General features: G+C 50.0%; 1 long non-coding RNA gene across 3 annotated transcripts in view; it reads left to right on the top strand.

Annotated features, from left to right (window-relative positions):
- LOC115341491 overlaps window positions 1-22,466 on the top strand; it is a 29,113-nt gene that overhangs the window by 2,213 nt on the left and 4,434 nt on the right. For 2 of the 3 annotated variants that reach the window (XR_003923424.2, XR_003923425.2), the window contains exons 2-3: window positions 418-1,565; window positions 1,966-2,012. This is a non-coding gene — a long non-coding RNA (uncharacterized LOC115341491). Of the gene's footprint in view, window positions 1-417; window positions 1,566-1,965; window positions 2,013-16,888; window positions 17,133-22,466 lie in introns of all 3 variants that reach the window. The other variant, XR_003923423.2, reaches the window with a different exon arrangement.

Raw genomic sequence — 22,466 nt, 5'->3', positions numbered from 1 at the left:
AGCAGATGCAAAGGACGCCTCTGACACTGTGATAAAATATTGCATGCAGCACTAAGCTGAGAAATCATCTGTCATCACGCTCCCACACTTAAAATCTACTCAGGCCATAAGCTCTTCGGAGCAGGAATATGCTGTCTATTTGGTGCTACTTCCCAAGTGCAATGCATCACACCTAGGAGAAATAGTAATGCAGTCTCAGACCAGGATCGCTGGATAACGCACTTTCCGCTTGTGTTCAGGGGGAGCGGTTGCGGGGGGTCTGTGTGTGATAATGCCTCCCCACTGGGGAGCAGACATTGGCAGGAGTTTATTTTTCCCTGTATACAACAGTGGCCATCCCTCACCTGAAGCTTTGCAAGTGGGTTTCATTCTCACAACGCTCAGTAAAGTTAAAACAATCTTTTTTCCATTTTACAGGGAAGAAACAGAGTCAGAGGAGCAACTCTGAGACTTGTGCAAAGCCCTGTGGAAAATAGGAGAGACCACGGCAGGGAGAAAACCCACCAGACTCCACTCAAGTCCCTATTTTTCCCCTTTATAGCCCGAGGGATGAAGAACAGGCACAAACCCTGTAGATAACCAGCCGAGAGCCCTGCTGTCCTTCTGATCAGCCTTGTTGCACCCTGGCAGCTCCGCTGGCTGAAGCAGGTTGGACCCACGTCTGGCGTGTGGGGTGGGCGCAGCGTGGACCTGAGGACTCATGCTGGCTCGTTGCCATTTTCTGTTGGCTGATAACTCCAATGTTCTTCTTCTGTAGTGTATTTATTTACTTTTCTTTTTTTTTTTTCCCATTGGAGAACAGGCAGCGCTGTGAGAGAGTTGGAGTTGCTGTGCAGTGAGTTGGGTGATGAGGGGAACCTGGCTGGCAGTAGCCCGAGGCTATCATAAAAGAAACTGAAACAGGAGTGTTAATGCTTTAGCTGAGTTATGGAGAAATGGTAACACTGTTCGAAAAGAAATTGTGAGAGTAAGACATCTGGGAGCATGCTGCGCCCCTTCAGAGGCTTGGGAGCAAGTGCAGGCTGGAAGGACACTTGGGGGCACTGGTGGGGGTGTGTGTGCAGAAAGATGCAGAACTGCAAAGAATTTCATCTGGAAAGGACCTTTGCAGGTCTCCAGTCCAACCCCACTCAAAGCAGGGCCAACCGCATTGGGTTGCTTGATGCACGTCCTGTCAAGGTCTGAATATCTCCAAGGATGGAGATCCCACAACCTCTCCGTGTCCCTGTTCCAGTGTCTGACCACCCTGATGGTGAAAACAGTTTCTCCTAATGCCCCGTGTCCCTGCTTGTGACCATTATCTCTTGTCCTGCGCCCCTCCAAGAACAGTGTGGCTCTATCTTCTCTGTGCCCTCAAATTAGGCAATTGAAGACAACAATAAGATCCATCCTCTTCCTTTCTAAGGCTGATCAAACCCAGTTGTCTCAGTCTGTCCCCAGCTCTCACCATCTCAGTGTCTTCTGCTGGACTCAAGCTGGTATGTCCATGTCCATCTTGTACAAGGGGGAACCAAGACTGGACACGGTACTGCAGATGTGGTCTTGCAGGTGGTGAACGCCCTTGGGTAGGCTGCACGGGGCTCTGCCCTCCTCTCTGTTTCATTTCTGGTTCTTTCAGAAATTAAATGATGTGCTGGCAATGGCAGCCCTTGTGTGTACTTGCATCTATGATGCTTGGCAGCATTGCATCATGTCACGTGGAGGAGGAAAGGAGGTGTCCTCTAGTTGAGGTTTCTCAATCCGCATGATCATTCAGCCGGTGCCTACCTGCACAATATGGATTTGGGGTGTTTGGTGTTCTGGTCTCGTCCTGTTCCTGATGTCTTTAGGAGAACATCTTCAGCCAGCACGGTCCTTTGCTGGCAAGAGTCAGATTAACTCCACTGAAGTCAAAAGCTCCTAGAACAACAGTCTGCTGGGAATTATGAATAAATGCAAATAGTATTTGTTTGATTTACTTTTCAGGTCTGGCCAGGAAACCTTCAAGTAGCAGCACTTTCCCTTTTAAGCAGGTAAGTACTTCTTTAAAACATACACGGGAATGTCTGTGCTCCTCTGTTTATTGCTATAAATCTTTCTGTGCCTGAGCTTTTAAATAGCAATTCGCATGGTAACTTCATGCTTGTGAAATTCATGAATGTGAGGAGCTGATGAACCGAGCGGCCGTAGCGCGTGGTGGGATACCTACTCCAAACTGGAAAGGGGGAGAGAAATCACGGGTGCCTGGGGAATGGGGTGATGGGGAGAAGAGGAGAATGGGGTTGGAGGAGACCTGGACAAGCAGTAGGTGATGGTCAAATCTCTGGTCCAGACTGGGGGACGGCGATCTGCGGCACTGGCACAAGGGAGGTGGGGCTGTTGGTTCACGGGAGATTTATTTCATCTGGGGAATCTGATCTGTTGGGGTGAACGGGAACATAAGGAAATTCTTTGAGAAGAGGTGGTAAATGATCAAATCAGCTGAGATTTTTGGCTTAAATATTTTGTTTTTAAATTCTATAATAAAAAAATGTTTTTTTAGTTTTAATATTCATTTTTTCAACATTTTTCCACAAAAGGCAGAAACTTTGTCAGGGGAGGGGGAAGTGTAACCTAACCTCCAATTTTCTGTCCCAAACCAGTTTTGACCAGCCATACCAACAATGTAATCATCAGAGGGTTGTTTTTTTTTTTTTTTCCCTCCTTAGCAAACAGCAGGCCAAGTATCATTTAAAAAAAAAAAATCACCAATAAAAAAAAATCACAGCCTTTTGCCATACATGGCTGGTGTATTTTTCCTTTGGAAGTTGGCCACCCCAAGCACACACAGGGCTCTCTGTGAGCCTACCTCACCCTCCAAGAAAGAGCAGAAGAGAAAAACTCCCTGTGACTTGGATGGGTTCCTTACGGGGGGGAGGTGGGCTGGCGGGAAGGGGGGCGAGCGCAAGGCAGCGTTTTGAACTAAGTTCCTTTTTCTATTTTATTTAGATTAGGTTCTGCTCAGCAGGGTGATTTCTTAATTAGAGCAGCCCAGTCTTGCAGGCCTGTCGCTCCAGACCCCTGCTCTGCCTTCTTAAGTTTCACGAGGGAAGTTGTCGTGCCTTATTTCCTGAGCTCTAATATTCGAGCAGTGTGCGGTGATTTCAATGGGAGGAAAAGACATGTAATTTAATCATCTTTATTAGATTTTGGGCGAAGGAGGGGGCAAAGCAGTAGGAACCATGTCCTCTGCTTGTCTCTTGACTTTCTCTTCTGCTTCTAGTGGCCAGAGATGAGATTTCATGGGAGAAGGAGCAGAAAAGCAATGATCCTAAAAGACCATGTAGTGATGGACTTTTTGTCCTATGGGTATGAAGTTTTCCTGAGCAGTAGCTGTTATCTCAGTCTCGGGCAGATCCATGACCCTAAATTTTGATTTTTAATCCATTTGCTTACGTGAAAGGGAATCCCATCCCTCCAAAGAGTATTACTGGAGTGGGGCGAGAGGCTGGTGGTGCCAGTTCAAGCAGAGTAAATGGGGAAGCAAAATGTGGAATTTTGGAAGTTTCAGGTGTTTTCTGGGAATCCGAGGAGGGCGGGCAGCGTGCTGCAGCCGGCCTCTGCCGGGAATGTGGCATTGCCACCGCGTCATGGGCACGGCTCTGCTCAGCTCCTGCTTACAGAGAGCAGATGAGAGCATCTCCCAGCCCCTCCGGGCCACGTGGGGGAAAAGTTATACGAACAAAAATTGGGGAATTTTTTTGAAACTGGAGACGGTGAGGAAAAAAGGCTTCGTTTCACGGTAGCGGCTCAAAAGTTTGATTCTTCCTATTACCCTTACTGCGCAGAGCTGATGTGAAACATCATCAGCAGGGATGCGGTCCGTGCGCCGAGGGGCACCGGGACCTCTGCATTTCGGTGGATGGTGGAGGAGGAAATCTGCCCGCGGCAAGACCTGTTCGTGCTGACTCGCTGCCTGCACATACGCGCCATATGCCCAATCTTAATACTTAATGTAAATCAATTCTAATCCATTGACGCCAACGAAGCCGGGCTATTTTAGCCGTCGAGAGCCTAGCCTTCTGTATCGTACGCACTCAGCTGTGACTTCGTGGTTTAAAAAGTATTAAGCAACGCTCAGTGGGGAGCAAAGGGGCACATTCACATTTAATTCAAATTAAATCAGATTCTGGATTTTTTTAATAAATCCATTTTATGGCTGGAACAATAGCGAAAGAAGCAAATGCTTGTTACCTGGAGACACCGTATTCTCTCCCTCTCACCACATGGGTTTGAGTTATTATTTTTTCTAGCTGGCCCTATGAAAGCCTCCTGCGGAGGATGGGAGAGGTTTATAACTCAGTAATAGGCTTCTCGCCTCAAAGTGGTTCCAGTTGCTCTCAGCTGGGTTTGGATGTGATGGTTTCGATTACGTGCCGTCAGTGGGCGAGAGCCGGTCGTGATTACGTGCAGCGCCTTTGCAGTAGGCAGCAAATGGGTGCGGGGTGCTGGGGGGGGCAAATGGGATGATGCTGAGCCAGGGAAGAGCTGAAGCACAGGTGGCTGCTCACACCCTGCTGGTACAGGTGATGGTCGGGGAGAAAAACATCTCCTGCATTATCTGAATTTGGCAGTAACTTTAAAAAATGCCCCCTTTTTTTCTTTCCTCGTCAGGGGGTCACTTTACATTTGAAGAAGGAGCTGCATCACTGCAGTTGTGACTGTATCAGGATGATATGTTTAAAGTGTTGGATTTAGTGGGTTGCACGGTCCCAGTCATGGGTTTTAGCAGCTAGTTTTCTGGGTTTGCTGTATCTCCCCAGGTGCAGCTGCTCCGTGGGCAGCAGCGCTGGGGTGGAGGTGGCTCCCTCATTTATCCTGCTGGTGACAGGAGGAAAAATGAGCTGGAAAGCTTCCTCTTTGGGGACAGCGACGTGAGTCAGTAAAGCAGTGTAGTGTCACCTGCGGCACGGCAGGACCGTGGCTCTGCGGAGCCGGGTATTGCGAGCAACGGAGGAGGAGGGATGCTGTGACGGTGGTGCACCGGGAGAGGCACTTGCCAGATTTGGCAAGTATTGTCAGGGCTGTGAAGAAGACCTTGTGTAAATGCTGAGTGGGATGTGCTTGTCCCAGGATATATCCGCGGTCCTTCCCATCCTTCCCGCCTGTGTGGGAGCCAGCACAAAGCTGCCCTGTGGAGCAGGGATGCTTTCGTAGAAGGTGTTGCTTGAAAAGCCCACGATACACCGTCCCCAGGCAGACGGGCTGCGAAAGCTGCTGCAGGTGCCAGGGAAAACTTCTGCTAGTACATCCTACCTGTGTGTTTGCATCACGGAGGGACCGAACCCGCCCCCCCCCACCCCGCTACGGCTGGCGAAATAAGTTGCTTCAGCTGTAAGCTGTGTTTTGGGGGGAAGCTGCAGCAGCTTGGAGCCTGGTTTCTGGAAAGCAGCATGCCTCGTGAGAGAGGGAGAAAGAAATTACAAATTAAAACCAGAAAGCCCCTTTTCCCTCCATCTCCTGATGTCTTGATTCAAGGTATGCATAATTATAATCGTTATTTTTAAGGGCAGCCCCCCTCCACCTCCCAGGGTCTATGTTGTCTCTAGAACCACCCTCTGACTTTTGATTGCAAAAATGACACTGGAGAGAAACTCTATCTGCTCAGAGTGAGGCACCTTCAACCCCTCCTCCTCCTCCCTGAGACCATCCGAGCTGCAGGGGTAGGAAAGGAAGAGGAGGGAGCGATGAAGGTCACCTTCCGCTGCCCCGGGAAGGTAACGAACCCCACGCAAAGGCCCAGGTCGAGCTCTCCAGAGTCATTATCGCAACAGGCTGCGAAAGGTTAGGGAGGAAAGAGCTTTTCGGAAGTCTTTGCCCACTAATTGATTGCGAAGAGCGGAAGGAAGGATGTATCGAAAAAAGAAAAAAGCCCCTGCGCTGTTCGTAACCCCCCTTCTCCCCTTCCCGAAACGCGCACGGCCAGGAGGCAGCAGGTTGTAGTTTTCACTGTAACAGAGCAGAAGGGAAATCAGATTCAACAGGAGCAGGGTCTCCTTTCAGTCTAACGGCAGATGTGGAAAATGTTTTCTAGCATCATTAGAAAGGATGAAAAGCACTAAAGGCTGGGTTGTGCCCTGTCCCTGCCCAGCGAGGAGTGCAGGAGGGATTGCTTTTGCCCTGTCTGCTGTATGCAGCTCTTGGCACGTAGCATGGCATGCCTCCTGCTCACCTCGACTGCTGGCGTCCGTGCCAGCATGCTCCAGCCCCTCTGAGCCACATGTGGTGGTCCTTTAGGGTAAAAGTTGCCCCACCGTCAGCAGATGCTGCACCCTATGTAATGCATGGACCAGGGGACTGCTCCGATAAAACCCTATTTGTGAAGGTAAGTGCTGTTTTTAGCATGAACGGGTAGAAGTCGTGCCCCCAGCATTTGCAGCCAGCTTTGCAGCTAGCCCAGAGCCAGGACAAAGCACTGAAATACCAGTTTGACTCGCCCTCAGCCCATGCAGAGACAACATGCACTGCAGCCACGGCACAGGGGTTGAGCCCAAACCAGCTCCAGCCATTAATGATACCCATCTATGGGCTGAAATATGAGGGGATTAGCACAGAGCTTTTCTACAAATTCTCCTTGCATACAGTGCGTCAGCCCATATGTTTCTGTAGCCTTGGGAACAGGCCATGGACAAGGTCTCCTGGGGAAAACCAAAGTACCAGGTGCTCCACAGGGTCCCCAGGGGTGGGCTGCATTGCACGGACGGGACAGAGGCTGGAGAGGAGATTTCTCCTTCTGATTCAGCCTTAGAGAAGCAGCTCAGCAACGTACACTAGAAGGGACTGTTTGAGAAGGAAGTCCTCGCAATGATCAGGGCTTTCTGACCCCAGGTGAGATGGTGCCCAGAAATGAAAGGCAGCTGCAGAATTTGCCTCCTCCCAAGACTGGATGAAACCAGAGCACTTTAAGATGACACAGTGCAAGAATTAATCCGCTCAAGTGTCACCAAAGGATTGTCTAAGTATGTTGAGTATCTCCTGGAACAACATTGTGTCAGTATCTACACCAGGCAGTCTAATTTCATAATTCCTAATCAAGTCTTTGGAAAGAAAACAGACAATTCATGCCATCCTCTAGCAGCTACCTCTCCTTAACCTTTCAGTCTGGCTTCCAGACCCAGGAGAAAATGCAGTGGAAGAGATGAGCTGCTCTTCTGGGGAGCAACTTCTTTCTCAACGTTAATGAGTGAATCCTGGTGCAACCTCAGGACTGTAACTATCATCATTGTTATATTGGTAAGGAAGGGGAAAAAAAAAAGGATTTTTAGAGCTGACAGGATTTGCCCAAGTCACCTGGATAAAATTGGGAACACTCCCTGACCGATCAGGAACAGACTGAGACTGGAAACCAGTTGCCTTGATGCCTTGCTCTAACCACTAGACGACCCACCCTGTATGAGCAAACGGAATAAAATTTGAAAGAAAACAAAAATCTGACTTGAAAAATGTGTTCCGCATAGAACCAGAATGTTCAGCAGAGAAAAAAGGATGCAGTCCAAAGTTTTACTTCCAGGCAAACATTTCAAAATGGACTTATAATGTACCCTTTCATTTAGATTTTATATGAAGGTTTTACTTGAACTTGTAATGAAGATGGAAAAATCCGAGGTTACCATGGCTACTGGCACTTTGCCTAATACACTCAAATCTTTTTCCCCTAATAAAATAGATTTCAGAAACCCCCCTATAAAAAGGGAAGAGTTAAAGACCCTATAAACAACTGTAGGACGAAGAATATTATTCTGTGTAAAGCAGGTTCTGAACATCATGGTGAGGTAATTATGTTCATTCTTTTTTTCTCCTCACCAATTAGGTCCCCAAAACCCAGAGTCCTGCTCTAGATGGTTCTCCTGTTAATAACTAGGAAAATGCCAGGAGTGAGAAAATTGGGTGGTGGTGAGCAAAGTGCCTGGTACTCTTTCTGGAATGTTCTCCTGTTGGTTGGAAATGCAGCTACCTTGTCATGTAGGAAGAAACTCGGTTATTTTGGATGCTCTGGCAGTCTGCAGCTCCATCCCAGCTGTGGTGGACCCTCCTGGGCAGACATTTCAGCCATGCCAGGTTCTGTGAGCACTCACACCAGCAACATTCGAGATAGCTCAGGGTCCCCAGTACTGTACAGCAGTTGCTGCTGGTGAGATGATGCATATTTGACCTAAATTAAGGACTGGACTTGAGATCTTGTTTGGTTAGCATGTATGTCTTTATGGTCTGGGTCTTTGCTGGGAGACGAGCTAGTCGGAACCTTGATTGGAGGCAGAAAGCAGCTGGGAAGAGGTAGAAGAGGCAGCTTGTAGCCATCTCCTCCTGACTGCAGCTACCTGGCTGATCCAGGAGACTTGGATCCAGCAATGCTCTTCTTCAGCTTCGGCTGCTTCTTCTTCCTGATGTCCCTGCAGGGATGTGTTTTTTGCTCATGGGAGCAGAGAGGGCTCTGGCCATTCCCTTGTCCTTTGCAGGGTGGTTGTCTTGTTTGCCTGATGAATTCAGGTGAGACTGGGGCTTTTGTAGCTTTTGTCCTTGCAATTGCCCCTTGAGATCTTGGCGGGAGCCTATTTGGGCCATGCAGGAAAGAGGTTGGGCTTTGAGGTCTTCTCAGAGGAGATTGAGCATGCTGAAGTTTTGGGGATGGAGGGACAGAGTGTGTGCACATAGATAACACTAGGGCTGGTTGAAAAACGGTTGTGACATTCATGTGGCCAGGAGACAGCGCAGACCATGGAGATGCACGATAAAACCCCGTGGAGCTGTCCTGGCCCTGGCTCTGCCGGCGGGGTGGAGGGAACCGCTGATGCTCTTGTTCTCTTCAGGCTTTCGGGGGATCCTTTTAATGCAACGGCTCTTTGGCTTTTAAAAGTGGTGGCTGACTGCCAGCCCGATTTATTTTAAACATGTGTTTCTGATTTGAAAATGTCCAGATCCCAAAATCTTTAATCTTCTCACACCTAGGGATTTTTTGTTTTGTTTTGTTTTGTAAAAGGCTGAACCACGTGCACAGGATAATGGTTAGAAAGCAATACAGTCTGTTTAAAAAAAAAAGAAGAAAGAGAAACAGAAAAAAAATAATCCAGCTGGCACTCTTCTATTATCAAAGCAAGATGCAGGATGGAGATTCGTGGATGCCAACAAATAAGGCTTTTGTTTGTCTCACCACTGTAATCACTGGTGAAACTCCCTGAACTTCGTGCTAAAAAAGATCCTAATAGATCCCTCCCAGATGAAAAAACCCCACGGAGTATTTGTAAGGCTGAAAACAGGTTGTCTTCCCATACAGTTAAGTCCAATCCGGTCCTGGTGTAAAACTGGAAGAACTGGGTCCCCGCGCTGCCAAAGGCTCAGCAGGGCAGGAAGGCTTTCCTCCTTGACCTGGGATTTGGGGAGGTCACTCGATCTTCCCTGCGCCTGCCACGGAGTCGGAGAGGAGAGGAGGTCAGGGCAGCCTGGGGACACCTCTCCTGGGGAGGGGACAGGAAGGACTCGGGCATGAATCACCGGGAGGACTTCAAAGGACGTTCCTCCCCTCCCAGCGCAGGAGGAACGGCACGGGATGAGCCCTGCTCCACGCCGAGAGAGTCCCCAGGACGTTTCGCATTAGTAGCATGTGATGGAAATCAAAACTGACAGATTTAAAATGTGCAAGGGGAAAAAACTTTTTTATAGCAACCTACAATTAACGTGCGGCTCAAAGGGGCTATATATACAAACGTCTAACCGAAGACACTTGCTGCAGAAAGATGTTTTTTTCAGGCATGTGGCTTATTTAAGATCTAAACAAGCGATTAAACTTTCAGCTCTGCAGAAACGCTCATCACTTGCCAAACTGCTCTGGGAGTGCTACCGCCGGCTTCGGCCGGACCAGTGTGAGCAACTGCAAAGCGAGTTGACCGAGCGCCTTTGCAGGCTCCCTCCTGCTGCATTTTCGTGCTCGTTTGCGTGCTGTTCCTAGTGCTGCTCTAGCCTCCGGTGCGAAGGTCTGGGCAGAGCGGAGATTAATTCAAAGCATGTCTGATAGATGGTGTCTTCTGTTCCCCGCCTCTCCATCCAGAAGCATCCTCGTGGCCCCCGCGGCACATCGCACTGTCCTGCCACCACCGACGGTCGGTATAGAGATGCTGAGGGAGGATGAACACGAGGTGCTGTTGTACCTTCGGTGGTGCAGCCGTGCAGCCCGTGTGAACACGGCAGCCAGCATCCTCCCGTACATCTCCCGGGGGTGGTGTGCCAGCAGAAACGGGGGTGGGAGGAGAGAGCCGCGTCCCCGTTCCCCCCACGATACACGTGTGGGTTGGGACTGCTGCCTCTTCCTTCTCCCCATTTGACTGTGGCTCTCCTCAGAGCAGAAGGGCTTTTAAATGTCTCCCTGTGCGTTAAGAGTTAAGGGGACCGTGCAGCTCTGAAGATAAGAAACAGATGATAAAGGTTAGAGGAGGGATCGCGTTTCCATTATGCAGCCTGTAAATGCAAACTAATTAGAATGCAGCCTTGTTTCCGAGAAAATGCAAAGAAAGAAAGAGAGCAAAAAAATCCTCCTTTCCTCCCCAGGAAAGAAGCCGAGTGAGCACTAAAGGCCTGAGAATACGGAATAACTCAGCTTTGCTACTTCGATGTGCTTAGAGCTGGAAAATACACATCAGCCAAGGTGTGCGTGCACATGCAAGGTTGCTTCTTAGTGCTTGACTGGGAGTGCTGGGAGATGACTGAGGAGGTGCTGGGATGTCCTGGCCCTCTCCTGGGAAAAAACACTGTGGTATTTACCCTACCCCAGGACTGGAGGCAGCTGATCCCTGCCTAAGTCAGACCCGATTCTTCGTTGTGTTGGTCTAACGCTCAGCTGCAGGACAGGAATTAAAGCAAACCCAGTGGTTTTTGGTATGTTACGAGATTTTAGAGCACCAAATGAAAGAGTCTAGCACAACTTCAACACAGTTATTGCCATTTAAGAAGAAAGCACTTAAGCGTGTGCTAAAGTTAGGCATGTTTATTGCTATTTACACCAACCCAGATACCTGCTGGGCTCTCATCTTACTAAGGCAGAAGGGAAGCATGCCCCTAAAATTTTTGCTGACCTGGTGCCTAGGGATTTATTAGCAAAAAGGATCTAAATGCTGGTTATTTCTGGGACTTTAATGCCTCCTACCCTTAACCATTCCCCAAGAAAGGAGGGTAGGTCCTTATCTAGTGACTTAGAGATGCTGCAGTTTCCCTCTATGGATCAGCTGGATGTGGATGTATGAACAACGTTAGTGTTTTATTTTTTTTCTTTTGTTTTTGTTTTCTTTTAAACTTTATTTTTCTCTCCTCTGCAGTTCATTAGCATCTTCCCTTTCCTTGCTTGCTTTCCCCCCCCTTGCTTTCTTCTGGAACCTAGAAGTATTTCACTGTGGCTTGCCAAATGATTTCTATCTCAGTGAAAAAGAACTTGCTATTTCCTGAAAACCTACCACTGTTTTCTCTCTCTCTCTCCCCCCCTCTCTCTAATACATTCTGAGTATTGAAACAAATCCAGGTAACTTGATAAGAAGTTAATGAAAACAAATGAATTCTGTTTTGCAAAGGTGCATTGAGGAGAAGGGCAGCAGTGTTTGGAAGGGAGGGAATTGTCTCTGCTGAAAAGAGATTTCAAGGGACATCTGGCTTTAAAATCCCCCGGTGCCAAATTTTGCAGGGGAGAAATGGCAAAAGAAGAGGCTCTGTAGTTTTCCACTTCTGTGTTTTTTTTGTTATTTTAGACGTTGTTTGTGAGAAAGCGCTGGGATGACATGGTTTGGTCAATACGATGCGATGCGGTTTCACCGCCAGCTGTTTCGCACCGGGGGGCGAGAGGGGCTGCGCTTTCCGCCCGATGAACCCCGACCTCCCGAGGAGCCCCCGCTCCCGGCGTCGGTCCCAGCAGCCGCCCCCAACACCCATCGCACCCACCTGCCCACCCTTCCCACAGCCCAGCCCACCCCGGCACCCCGTAACACCACGAGGAGAACCATGGCCGTTGCTGCTAATGCCAATAAAATTCCCAATTTAGCCGTTATCCTACGGGCGGTTGAAGAGCTGAGTCCCCCAAGGACCTGGGGGACGCGGCATCCAGCCGTGCTCTGGCTATTGCTCTCGGGCCAAAGCATTTCCAGCGCGATGGAGATGTCACCGTTTCAAGGAGCGTTTCGGCAAGCTTTTATATTTTGTTTTCCATGGAGCTATTTTATGAACTGCACTGGAGCACACTGGGAAAAAAAAAAAAGAAAAAGTCTTCGTTTAACGAGCTGATTCTTTTATTAGGCTGATTTTCAACTGCATTTTACCTTTCAGCACACGGGAAGTTTAGCTTTTAAGAAGTTTATTTCTTTATCGTGCATTCATTTCCGAAGGCTTCGCTGTACTTCAGGGTAGATTTCTGTTTGGTTTGGGACTTGGAGAAATGAGCCTTTGAACCGATCAGTTGTGGGATAAAGTACTCTGTTGGTTAGGTGGGTTTCTGTGTTCTATAACTCACAAATATCACCCAGCATTTAAGAAAATGGATGATCTTTATTTTTTTCTTCACCCCCTCCCCCTCTTTGGCCCTCCCCATCTTCTATGTGATTTTTTATGGTCCGTGATTGGAAGCAAAAGGTCTAAAAGAGAGAGGAAATCAAGCCCGTCAATAAATGCTAAAAATATTTAGTGTGGCAGCCTCTGTATTTTCTTTTTTGTGAAACACTGATTAATATTCAGTGGTTGAAGGTTAATACCCCATTCATTTTATTCCCTTTACATCCTCTGCACAGCAGTTGCTGCTCCAATTTCGACTTCTAATTCATGCAAATCTGGTTCCAATCAGGATATTAGTAACTCACTGCATAAGCAGGAGGGGAGTTAAAAAAAAAAAAAATAGAAAAAATCACACGATTGTTAAACTTATCTTTCAGTACAAGTCCATACACGCACATGGACACCCCAAATCCACAAGGCTGCTGTAATGAAAGGGTGTTCATTATGCATTTTTCTCCTTTAAAATACAGAGAGAACATCCACATAGAAGTAGTTTGGCAGGCTTACCCAGAAGTTATTGTTTTGATACAGCAGCGAAAGTCTCTGGCCTGGGTTACAAAGGAGATGGATGATAATAATAGCTCATGCTGAGCTTAAAATCTAAGATGCAATGCAGGGACAGGAGTGCTCCGTGCTCAGGTGAGGTTATCAACCCCAGCTTGGTGCATGAAATGTCTAGGTGCATGAATAATGCAGAAAAAAATTATATTTTGTTTCCTCTCCCCCCAGTTTTTTTAAAAATGTGAGTGCAAAGCAGTTTCCGTGAGTGAAGTGGCTGTTTCCAGCCATCCAGTGCTGTCCGTGGATGCCCGTGCCCGGCTTTTCCATCCTTTTTGGAGGGCGATGGGGTTCTGCATCGCTGCGGCACTGTGCTGTCTGGAGAACAGGCTGCACTGAGGACTGCAGGGGCTGGATGCGGGACCTCAGGTCTTGCAAGGCGAACCCCGGTGATTCCAACCGCGTGGGCCGGATCCTGCAGCGGGCCACCTCTCCATCATCTCCCCACGGGGAGGGTGCCGGCGTGGACCCGGACCTCGGGGAGGACCACGCTTCCAAGGCTGATGCGCTGCTTGCTCCCGGCGGGCTGGCGTGTTGTGCCGCGGCACTTCCAGCTTTTGGTCGGAGCAGATGGGCCACAGCAAAAGGCCTCCATAGAGTAAACTGCCTAAAGCCCAGCGTATTTATCTTGGAAAACACGAAGGGTTCAGCCTTCCCTACCAGGAACCCCAGGCGAGGCTGGGAGCCAGGGCGGGTATGTCAAAACCTGCTGCCTGTGCCTCTGGGGGTGAGGATCGGGGTCGCTCGGATCCTGCACCCGCAGGGATGGGGATAGCTTTGCTGCTGAGTGATGCTACCCAAACTGAGGGTGCTGTGAATGCTACGGCATGTGGCCGTGCATCCCCATCCCAGCACGCATGTGTTTCGGTCCCTGCAGCGGTGTGGCTGATGGAGAGGGAACCCTCTGTCTGCCACTACCCGCTTGCGAGCAGTTCTGATGTCCTCGAGTACCGCTCCAAAGTGGGAGTGGGGAGAGGAGTGTGGTTATGATTTGATTTAGATGGGATATAAGGAAGAAATTTTTCACAAGGGTGCTGAGACACTGGAACAGGTTGCCCAGAGAAGTTGTGGATGCCCCATCATTGGAAGTGCTCAAGGTCGGGGCTTTGAGCAACCTGGTCTAGTGAAAGATGTCCCTGCCCAGGGAGGGTTAGACTAGATGATCTTTGAAGGTCCCTTCCAACCCAAAGCATCCTATGATCTATGGCAGGCCTTAGGCAGCGAGCGGGAGGAGGTGGCAGTCCAAGGTCTGGTCTTCACCCATGCGCTGTTGGACCGGGAGGCACGCATGAGTGTGATGGCCCCCTCGGACCCCCCAGGAGTGGCTGTGCTCCCTTCCTCTGGAAGATGCTGCTTCTACAGCATCTTCCTCAAAGGCAAAAGCATTTTCTCCCTCCGTGGATCACTGGTGACTTCAACTTTTAAAAATAAGCAAAGGCTCCAGCACAGCCCTGCACGCGATGTCTAGCCAAAATGCAAAACTTTACCACAGTGCACAAGTGGGCTGTGTTTTTCCGACCAGGGAACAACGTTAGGGCCCTTTCATCACCTTTCTTTTGCACTTCTTTTAAAAATGATTTAAATTGGAGGCAATAGTATTGAACCTCTGACACTCAGACAAGACTCTCTGAATCACACACTTAAACTGCATGCATTTTCTATAACCACTTTGCTTGCAGCTCTTGTGGTTTGTTTTATTTTTTCTCTTAAGCATTTGTTCTTTCCACTTGGTTTGCTGTTTGTGCCATCTCTGTGAGATTTCATTTAATTTTTTGCCTCGATATAGGAGAGAGCACTGGTGACCGCCAGGGGTTCATTTCCCAATCCTACTGCTGATGCGCTCCAAAAACCAAGGCTTGCTTCCAGCCCTTCTTGAGCAGCAGCATTAAAAACGTTGTGCCGAACCCTCAGTCCCCACGTCTACCGCTGAGGAAAACGCACAGCAGAGGAAAGTCAAATTCCAGATTGCTCAGCAGAAAGGAAAAACCAGCTTGGAAGCCCCTCTGGAAAGGGGCCAAGCAATAATCTCATGCTGTGTGGGTGAGAATGGCAGCATCTCCCTTGGACTTAGATGGAGCAAGAGCTGCTCGCACCCACTCAGCATCCAGCCTGCTACATTTACAGCCCTGATTTTGAACCAGCTGAATGAAAATACTTGTGGGCAGCAAAAATAGCCGGTGCTGAAAACCTGTGTCTACTGAGGGTGGAAATTGCTGGGAGTTCCTCCGTGGCTGCAGCCGATCATGAGAACCTGTCTCATAAATAAGACGCGGTTGCGCGGCGTGCCGCGGCTGCGGTCCCCTCCGCTGCGGCGGCACGGAGCCCGTGCACCCCGGTTGCAGCCCCGGTATGCTTTGCAGGACCTTGGCCACAGCACCGGAGCCTGGTGGCTCGGAGGGTGCTGGTGAATGGCTCAGCGAGAAACAGGCCTTTTTTTGGGGGAAAAAACGGTGCATCATGCATTTTTCCATTGCATCAGCACAGTATGCAGTGGGATGGAGGAGTTTGTCACCCCAAACATTAATGTACTTTCTGCTCCCTCCCTTAGTCTTGTGATGCTAGAGTAGGAGTGGGATTATATGGAGCCACTGGGGTTACTGCATCATCTATGGCGCGTTCACAAAGTGGAATTTAGCCCTACGGGTATGTAAACATGCCGTGAAATGCATGCAAACCCAAATTTTCTATCAGCTGGCAAGATATAGTTAAACAATCTAATCTGGAGCCCTGAAGGGAAACGTTAATGCTATGCAAACCTCTTGCTCTCGCAGAGGGGAAGGCTTCAGTGCTGGCAGAGTGAGTGCCAGGCTCCCGGAGCCCCTTCCCGTGGGAAGGACAAGCGGGCTCGTCCCCCGGCACGATGCCCTTCGGAGATCGAGGAGGGGAGAGCTGCCGTACATTGCTGCGGGGACGCTTTTGCGTTTGAAGAGCCCAGAGCGGGACCGATGGAGCAGACCCATCCTCGTGCTCACGCGGGCCGGCTGTCGGGTGCACGGGAAAGCGGCTCCGCTCCCGGCTCGGCTGTCGCGGGGGTCCCGGCCAGGAGCGAGGGGTGGGCAGTGGCCACGGTCCAGCAGCCAGCAGAGGGAGAGTCGGAGCGTGAAGCGTGGCTATTCCCAGGGTTTATTTCCCAGGAGCACGGGTTTTGAAAGCTATAGGTTGCCGTTGGATTGTAGCGACTGTAAGGAAGCCCTTTGGCTCTCAGCAGCAAGAGATGGGGATGCCATCACCGGCGTTTTCGTTGGCAGAGGCCAGTGCCAGTTAACTGGGTGATCTGGGACATGTCCCAGTCTCATCTCCTCCCGCCTCCTGTGCTGGGAGGATAGGGAGGAGGGATTGGGGTACGAGCCTTGTGCACGCAGCAGCTGGGGTTGCTGCCAGCGCTGCTTTGCCATAGCAATACAAAGAAGCAGGATGAGCCCGGCTTTAGCCTAAGGTCTCTGGGGTCCTTTGATGGACAGTGCTGGGGAGGCACAGGATGGCACGGCCACACCAGTAGCTGCATCGGTCGCAGGGGCTGCCTCGGCTCCCCCCTGCTCCGGCTTTGCCTCTCCCCGCAGCGCAGCAGGAGCACTGGCCATCAGCTGTTGGTACCTCTGTACTGACTCACTCAGTTATTTTTTTGGTGCTTCCAGAGCTGGCTCTCAAAGCCCATGTGGAAATGCTTGAGCAGCCATTCTAACCTTTGGGCTGCAATAATTAGCCTCACATGGCATCTGATCTGCAACATGTGGCCCAGGCCATTACTTTGCTTTAGCTGCTTGTTAGGCCCTAATCTCTGTTTGATTTCAAGGTGAAACCGATTTGAGTTTCCTGAGGTTTCTCAAACGAGCTGCAGGGGTGCTGCCCCCTTCAATCCCACTTGTCTCCTGCAGTCGAGCCCGCGTCTGGAAGGAGGAAGGAGTCAGAGATCACCTGCTGAACCCGCTCCTCCGGGTACCATCCCCATCACCGCGATGCTGCGGGGAAGGGAGGTGAAATTTGATTATATTTGGTCCTTATTGATCTGAAGTATCCGCAGGCTCATTTAGGAGCAGGTGAGTCCCTGGTCACCTCGAGAGGGAGGTTTGCATCCTGCTTGCATGCTCCTAGGTGGGTACGTTGTAAATTAGCCACTTGTTGTTACAGATGTTTGAAGCTTTCCCTGTCAGCTTTGCATTTGGTTTCCCTTCTGCCCTAATTGAGACCAGAAATCCAATTAGACTATAATCCTGTCCTTTTTGAAGTCCCTGGCTGCAGCGTCACATAATCTGAGACGGTGGATGTTGTGCTAGTGATGGGACCAACTGGCTGTGGTGAAATCCTTCCCTCGTGCAGATGATGAAATGCATTTTTAAGATTCATCCATCGCCATCCATGTCAGGAATCGGCGTGTGCTGTACTTTGCCGTTCCTATTAGGGACAGCAGATGTTTAAACAAGGGGCTGTGGCATGCACAGCCTTCTCACTGTTACTGATTAGGCACGAGCCCCTGCCTCATGCAGAAGGGACGGCCGTTGCTTGAAGTGGCTCGTATTTATTTGCACAGATGCGCTGGGTGAAGGGAGGTGGGGCAGATATTTCAGCAAGGCCCCCAAAGAAGCTTGTTTATAAGCAGTATTTCCTTGATTCAGAGATCTTGGGGGCATCTATGAGCAGCCCCTGCTTAATTCTGGCTGGAGAATTGCTGTCGCTGACTCTGGTCTGAGCCTGTAATGCCTGTCTCAGGAGCTGGGCATGGCTGTGCAGCTCAGCACGGTGCTAAGTGAGTGTTACTGTCAATAAGTTGGCTCCTGAAAATATAGTAGCGCCCTGGAAATTGTTATCCTTACAATGCATTCAACATATGTGTATGTTATGTATTTTTAATATGATTATATATGTACGTAGTGTGTGTGTACAGGCAGTGTGTACGCACATATTTACATGCATACACTCTTGGTTTTGTGTGTGCTGTGCAGAGACTTTGAGGAGTTGAGAGATGTATGTCACCATTGTACTTGGAGAATAATGAAGTTAATGCTCACCTGTGAGGCTTAAGCATTGTAGACTCAGTGGTTTCTGAGCCTTGGGGATGTCAGTGATGATCATTCAGAGCTGGAAGGGGCTCGTGCGAGCTCTGAGCTGGCAGGTCAGCCGCAGTCCATGCTGCAAACTGAAATGGCTGCCAAGCAATCGAATCAACCCCCATCTCTTGGCTTTCCATTGCGAGAGCCAGCTGGTAGTTTGTGTATCTGTTGCCTCACAGTAGACAAGCTGCTTTGGGCTTGGTATTGACTGTGGGCTTGAGCTGGGGCTCTGAGCGCGCTGCACTGAGCTTTTCAGCCCAGGAGCACAAGAGCTGCAAGCTCAGGCAGCTCAGATTAGCTGCATCTCCCTTCTCTCCTTCTATCTGCTATAGAAAAACAGGAAACTGCACCAAATTAGCTCGGCAGCTGAGCCTCCCGAAAGCCACAACATGGCAATTGTAGGCACCACTCAATTGCTTTTTTCCTACCCTAGAGCAGCCGTGCGTTAGGCCAGCAATTTGATTTGGTGTCTCAGCCTGCTATTGTGGAAGAAAGCAAGAAGGGAAAAAAAATTAAGGGGAGAGATTTTAAGCTCAGGGCCTCCCATTGCATTGTTTTTATCCTTTTCCCATCCTGGAAAAAGAATCAAAAATAGCTCAAAGCCCATTTTTCTGCACGATTAAATTAGGCTGAAGAGATGACAGAAACAGCACTGTCAGGCTCTTGATGCTTTTACGCCTCGTTGGGCAAGACAGAGTCACGTCGACTTTGTGAATTTAAGTTCTGGTGGAGCCAGGCTCCGGCCACAGCTCCCGAGGGCTCAAGGACGAGTTTTCTGCCAGCAGGTTTCCACAGGGAGTGCAGCTATGGCCATATCGTACCTCCCACGGCCTGGCACATCCCGTGTTAGTGATGTGAGTAGTTCAGCATCGCTGAAGTACTTTTAGATGTTTGTTGTGTGGCTGTGCTTTTGTCCGATTAAAAAAACCCAAACAAACCTCAAAACCTAACATAGTATAATGTAATACTTACAGCTGGGACTGTTTCAGCGATTAATTTCAAGTATGTTTTCTTGTGGTGGGGATCAACAGCATCAGCAGTAGAAAGGACATTCTTGTACCTGGGAGATCAATGTTTGCAGGATTGATTGCATGATGGGGTGAAGCCCAAATGGCTGCAGCGTGAGGTTGGGAAGGGGGAAAGTCCAAAACTTCTGAGAATCTGGAAACCTGTGCAAAAGGAAAAGACAAAAAATGGGTGACCAATTCTGGGAAGGTTTATAAAAGACAATTAAATGCAACATCTGGAAACTCAAGCTGCTCTATGCTGGTTTAGAAAGGAAGAGTTTGCCCCAGAGGGGCACCAGGAATTTCAAGGGAAAAGAAATTGAGCCTCCCCCAGCTGCACACGCCTGCATTGCTCACGCTCATCTGGCTCATCCCGTCTTCAGTGTAAAGGTGTACCTGTTAAAAGTGCAATTGTCCTCAGTTTAATTTTACGTCATTTTGGCAAGGCTGTTAGGGCAGACAAGGGTAACGTAGAGGGATTCAGCCTTTATTTTACCAAAATTTGTGTTTTTTTCTCTCTCCTACACTTCCATTGTTTCCCAGCCTGCCAATTCGTTCAGCCTTGCCTTAAAGCCCTGATTCTCAGCTGGCAAAATTCCCCTTACGCCTGTGATTTGACCCATTATTTGACTTGTTTACTTTTGGCTGTTCTCCAAATATGCCTTGCTCCCAGATGCCTCCATTTGTGGATGCTTTAGGTTGAAAGCTAACTTATGCGTATTGATGATTTAAATATAACCTCAACACTTATTTTTGGGGAAAAAAGAAATTGCAGCCAGTGAAAGGGTAGGAAAAATGTTTATGCAGGGTATGGACCTTGGTGCGCTGCTGGTTTTGGCTAGTCGAGGCTCATGCAGCTTTACTCCTCCGATGGGGACTCGCTGCTCGGGATGGCCACGGCCACCAGCCCCACGGCAACAGGATCCTCAGCCGGAATGAGCGGCCACAGATCTGGACGGGGATCCGAGCGCTGTCACCCGGGGCTGCCAACTTCTTATGCAGCTTTGGGCAAAGCGACTAACACAAAGCGGAAGCCCTCAGGAGGACCAAATTCTTCCTCAGCCTTTCAATTAGCTTCTAATCCCTTCGCTCCCATAAAATCTCAGCTGCAGGCTGCCCCTGTTTGTGTATTTCCACTGGCCACGAAAGCCACCTCCCTGAGCATCTGTCTATGCGGTTTAGGCTGAAACGTCTCTCCGTGCCAATGGCCACACCTCTCCGCAAAGAACATGTAATTGCAAACTCTTTTTTTTTCTTTTTTTTTTTTCCCTTTCCTCCCATTTAACGTAAAACAAGCAGACACCCGTCACCATCCTCTGCTTTGGCTCTGATGCAAGCTTTTTCCACCTGGCCAAGTTAGGCGTTCAAAAAATATAAATAAATGTGAAGAGAAAAGGGGGGGGGGGGGAAGGCCGTCAGTAGAGATATTTTTAAACACATGACACAGAGGAGTGTGACACACTTGGTGTTCTCAGTGGGTGGGTGCAGTGTTATTTCATGTTATTCTTGTCGCTGGGCCCAGCATTACAAGTGTACACGTTATTAGTGGCGTCTGATAATAGCGTGTGGCACGACTGCCTGGTCCCAACCTGCCGTGAGGGGCTGGGAGGCTGCGGCGGTGGCTGGTGGGGAGGGTTTGGTGGGTGGGTGTCCAGCTGCAGCCCCGCGCCGGTGGTGCCGGGCTTGTTTGTGCCTCCGAGCATCGTTAGGATGGAGAGGCTCCAAATCAAGGGCATCTCGTTGCCTCGCTCGTACCCTGTTTTGCTTGGGCACGTCCACCTGAGCTGGCGTTGCTGCAAGTCCATCTTTCCACGTCCACTTGTCCATCTGAGGGGTACTGGTCCTCAGGCGGTGGTTCTGGGGATAGAGGTGGAGGGAGCGGGGACCACGTGTGTGCGGGAGCCGGGGAGGTGGTGATGAAGGTGGCAGAGGCTGGTGCCGGCCAACGTCTGACAGCCTCGTACATGAACTTGCGGTTTTATAGCCCTATAAAAGGCAGCTGACAGAAGAGGTTCTGATTTTGGAGGCTCCAGCTGAGCTGGGAGGAGCCGGCCTCGTCTCCCGGCGCCGGAGCCGCGTCTGCTGGTGCCGAGCCCCGGCCGTGACGTCGGGGAGGGAGAGCCGGGCAGGGATTCCCGGCGTGCCGGAGGGCAGGAGCCGGGCGCTCACCCCAGCTATCGCCGTGGCCCTGCCAGCAGCGCTGAGCTGCTGCTTTCCTGGCTCGCCTCTTGGAGACTGTGTGCAATGCTTGGAAGGGACTTCTTAGCACCTTGCTCCGCAGGTCGGGCACATCTCCCCCCCTTCCCTGGGTTTACTGTTGGCAGTTGCGTTGCAGGTACAGGAGTTTGCAGGGAAGGACGAGGCCAGCTGAGGTCCTAGGTCTCCGTTCATCTCCAGCGCACGTACACCAGGACGATGGGCAGAGCTGGTGTAAAGCAATACAGCTCCGTGGTCTGGTCCGCAGCTGGCTTCCCTAACGAGGCCCTTTTTCGCTCGCGGGTTTGCTTTCTCTTCCCTGCCCGCTTCTCCCCATATCCACTCGTACAGTTCGTTTCTGTTCGATACCTAAATACCTTGCTGGAGCCGGGCCAGGTGACTTGGCCCGGGTCCCTTCTGGCGCTGGCTGCTTTCTTGTGGATTGCTGCCGCCGTCTCTGGGGCTGAGCCCTCGGCGGGACCACGCCAGGGATGGAGCAGGATGGGCACGAGGTAGGGCTACAGCAACAACACCTTAACATCCACTTCCTTTGAAACCTTGGAGGTTTCAAATCAGGGCAGGGGCAGGGCTGGGGATGCACCTTCTATGCCCGGTTGTAGCCGGGACTATCACAGAAAGTTTGCTCTCGTTGCAACATGTGCTGGTGTGAAGGTTTAGTGTTGGACTCGGGGATGCTCCATCTTAACCAGACTTAGCCCGGAGTTACCAGCTCAGAAACCAGGGAAGAGTCCTCCTCATCCCAAAGCAAAGCAAAGGCAGCAAGGAGAAGCTACGGACTTGGAAAAAGGAGAATTAACCTTTTAAAGAAGTTGAATTTCTGTTAAATCCTATAAGATGTGGATAAAAGGAGAAACTAACCCCTCGGAAATGTTTGGCTCAGATACGTTTGTTCTGTAAAGCTGGAAACCGGAGGAAATTTGTCTTTTGACCCATTCCTGTATGAAACATGGGAAAACTCGCTGTAAAACAGCGTGTGGGATGTGCTGTTTCATTGCCCGTTATCTGCATGGAGATGCAGGGCCAGCTCGGAGGCTCCTGAGCCTCGGCTGGGTGCTACGTCACTGGAAACTGGGGAAAGAAAGTGAAAAGCGAAGCCCTG

Source organism: Aquila chrysaetos, chromosome 5 (assembly GCF_900496995.4).
Source record: "Aquila chrysaetos chrysaetos chromosome 5, bAquChr1.4, whole genome shotgun sequence".
NCBI lineage: Eukaryota > Metazoa > Chordata > Aves > Accipitriformes > Accipitridae > Aquila > Aquila chrysaetos.
The sequence above is the reverse complement of the archived record's forward strand: the minus strand, read 5'-3'. Positions and strand labels throughout refer to the sequence as shown.